Source organism: Eretmochelys imbricata, chromosome 8 (assembly GCF_965152235.1).
Source record: "Eretmochelys imbricata isolate rEreImb1 chromosome 8, rEreImb1.hap1, whole genome shotgun sequence".
Taxonomy (NCBI): domain Eukaryota; kingdom Metazoa; phylum Chordata; order Testudines; family Cheloniidae; genus Eretmochelys; species Eretmochelys imbricata.
In genome coordinates, this window is record NC_135579.1 from 32,746,167 (window position 1) to 32,749,828 (window position 3,662).

The following is a 3,662-nucleotide window of genomic DNA, read 5'->3' on the forward strand; positions in this document are numbered from 1 at the left end:
CTATCGTTTCTTTATTTTTGTGGGATTAGGGGTTGGGTTGCCTGTGTATTGAATGAGAGCTTTTAAGTTCTCATAGGAGTTGCTAAATGTATTCCATATTTTTACCCAAACATGTCTCAATCTTTTTAAATGAGATTTTTTAAAAATGAAATAGTCTGAGATGAGGACAGTGTATGAATCAATAACACGTTGAAGATTGTCAGCCTTACAAACACAACTCTTGCACCATATACCATTGATCACATGAGCTGAACAGGTGCTGAACGTTATTAAACAGTAAGAAACATGGTTGGGGGCAATGATGGATTAATCCTGGCTGCACTCATTTGAAGAAAAGACCTTATCCTTAATTTCCTAGACTGTCCCAAAGTGGCTGTCTTCCCTCTAAGGAGATTGTGTTGGGCCTAATTAGCTTTCTGTGGAAAAATTTGCAGACCTGTGCTGGAGTGTCTGCTCTTTGAGTGCTGTGGTATGCCAGTGTTCTTTGGTTTGGAGTAAACATTTTTAAGACCAGTGGGCTAAAAGTTTTGGAGGGTACATTAGGAAACAGTTTTTAATAGGACCTATTATTGGAATTAACACCGTTCAGAAGATTTTGAAACTGCTTGTGGAGATGTGCCATGCATATCTGTTTCTCATCTAATGAGAGAGCATAGCTCTTTTATTCCAAATCATTGGATATCCTTGTTCTGACAATTAAAATAGCTAATCCTTTGTACAGATGCCCCTTGTGCCAAGATTTTGGGCTTTGGACTAAAACAGCTTCTGGTATGAGTTAATGCCTTTCCAAGTCTCTCTCCTCTGTGGATGAGGCAGTCTGCAAAGTGTATAAATCAAAAATCTTAGTCAGAAATGGCAAAGTTGATAAGTAGAGCCACCACTGGACCCAGGGCATGAAAGGTTGTGTTAAAAACAGAAGATGAGAGAATTGCCTTCCAGGTTGAAATCTGAAAACCTGACCAATTCTTGCTGTGAAATGAAAATGCCAAGGTAAAGCATTTGCCCTTGTGTGTTGAAGCAACGGAAAGGAGCAAGTGAATAATATGGTGTTTACCACTTAACACGTTACTTGGTATCTTTCATTTCTGATCAGGCTATACTCCTGCTGTGTGGTAGGTGGTAATACCTGCATATTGGAAGTGCGTATCTGGTTTATACTGTCACTGTGAGATTGATAAATGCCCCTTGTGTCAAACTAGTCCTAAATTTTTCAGCAAGGTCTGTAGCAAATGGGAGATGCAGCAGCATTTCAAGAAAAGAGGAGAAAATGACTGCTACAGTATCCTGTATTAATCTGAGGCTGTCCCTGTGCTGTCTTCAGTGTACTGCAGATTTTTATACTGACAGAGGCATTATAGAAGTTGAGGGGCAGGTTTTGGCAGCCTAGTAGACAGCTGGTGCTCTTATCAGCAGGGGAGTTGAGGTACTTTGGGATAAACTCATTAGCTGGATATTTTAGTAAATGTAATGATAGTCCAATTCACATCATTCCACCCTCCCAATCTATTTCCCAGTGGTTCCCAACGCACTCCTCCTTTTCTTGTTCACATAGGATTCAGGGGGACCACCTTAGTTGCATTCCCTTCCTGTGGAATGGTAACAATTACACAAGTACTGGCCCCCACAGGTTGCAGATATTACTTTCCAGGTGGATGGGTATGTTTTTGCAAGTGTGGATAAATATGGGCTAGCTGCCTGATTCAACACTGTAGACCATTGTTCTCACCAAGTCTCTCGTGATAGCCATTAACATTAACTGAGCATTTTGTATACCTACACACACTTCTCCCCATGTTTGTCTTCTGAAGCCATCCCCCACTCATGTCATAAGGTCTCCTGCCCAATGAGTTAACTACAGGTTCATCTCTATTGCTGTCCTCCATCCTGTGGCAACTGCCGATAGTTGCTGTGTTGTTCATTGATTCGTCGTTGAAATCTCACATTTTGGCTCATCAGTTTGGTTACCCACTTGTCCCCCATGTACCATGCACCCAGCAGTGTTCCCTGCTGCCCACAATCCCCTTTTCTGACGACTCTGGGTGTGCTCCCTTACCCACCAATCGAATTGTTTCAATCCCTTTATGTATGCACTACAATTGGGATGAATTTGGTCCACCCGCCATTCCTTAGGGTGTACAACCAATGTAATAGAGTGAAAGGAGATGTTGAAAAGTGCTGGGTGCACCCTCTCCTGCAATGGTTCTCATGTTTGGTCACCAGGGAATATTCTCAGCTCCAGGCTGCAGCCAATTTTAAATTTGGGCTCTTCCAACTTGGCAGCCATATCACCTGTAGGGTTACATTCTTCAAAATGGTTAACTCTGCATATACACCATGTCCCAACTTCCATCCAAAAACCATACCAGTGTCCCCTTCTTTACCTGATTGGGGTTAGCTGCCCAAAACACCTGGTGTTGGGTTTTTACCTGGGCTGGCTTCACATTGGTGTGGTGTGCCAGCCAGGTGTAATCTGGATACCCAGACTGCGGGTTCCTTTGCCACTTACTTCTGCAGTAATGTTTTCAGCTTGTAGAGCCAATAACCACTTTGCAATACGCTGCCCACTCGTTTGTCCCTATAAAATAGTATGCATGTTTAGCAGCCAGAGGGGGTCATGATAGGACTGGACTATTACCTCTGCATTCTCATGAGGTATTTGAATTTCCCTACCCTGAGTAGGTACACAACATCACCTTTTCACACCATCCATACTCAAGTTCTACAGCACTCAAAAGTCAGGAGGCAAAGGCCACAGGTCAGTCCTTTGCCCCCTACATGTGTGTTAATGCACACCCAGTGGTAACGTCAGATACCAAAGGGTACAGGTTAAAGGGTTTCTCCCCATCTGGGGATACCAGCACTGGTTATGTGTTCCTTAGTACCCTCACTACACTTTTCTGACCATTCCCAAATTGAGGCTCAGATTGGGTTGAATAGAAGCTGGGCTATTTCTGCATAATTGGCCATAAAATTCCTGCAAAATTCAGTTAGCCCCAGAAAACTTTGCAAACTTTTAACATTGGTGGGCAGCTGCAGGGACTGGATTAATTGCAGCTGTCCCTTATCAATCTCCCTTCCCACTTGAGATCCCTCCACCCCAGGTAATTTACCCTTGTCTGTCCCATTTGTGCCTTCTTCCTATTGACTTTTAACTCCTCTTTTGCCAAAGCCTGCAGGACTTGCTCAGTAAGTTCCCTGTCTTCTGCCTCTGTCCCTGACATTAGCAGCAGGTCGTAAACATATTATATTGTAAGCATCTTGCTGAATCCACCTCCTCCAGAGCTTGTTTCATGTATCTGTGGAAAATTGCAGGGGAATCCCGATATTCCTGGGGTAGGACTGTCCAGCAAAATTGTCTGCCCTCCCATGTGAATGCGGTTTTATATTGACGTGAGGTAGCTAGTTGTAGAGACCAAAACCCATTAGCTATGTCCAAAATGGTAAAAATTTGGAATTGGGGTCCAATACAGGCCAACATTTCAGGGTACACTGCCACCACTGAGGCTGGTGACTTGGCCAGAGCGCTTAGTGCCCTGTAATTAACAGTGAGGTGCCAGGTACCATTTGGCTTTCTCGCTGACCACACAGCAACATTACAAGGGGACGCAACCACTCTAATCAGTCCCCTCTGTTCCAATTCCCCAATAGTTGCCCCTATTTCT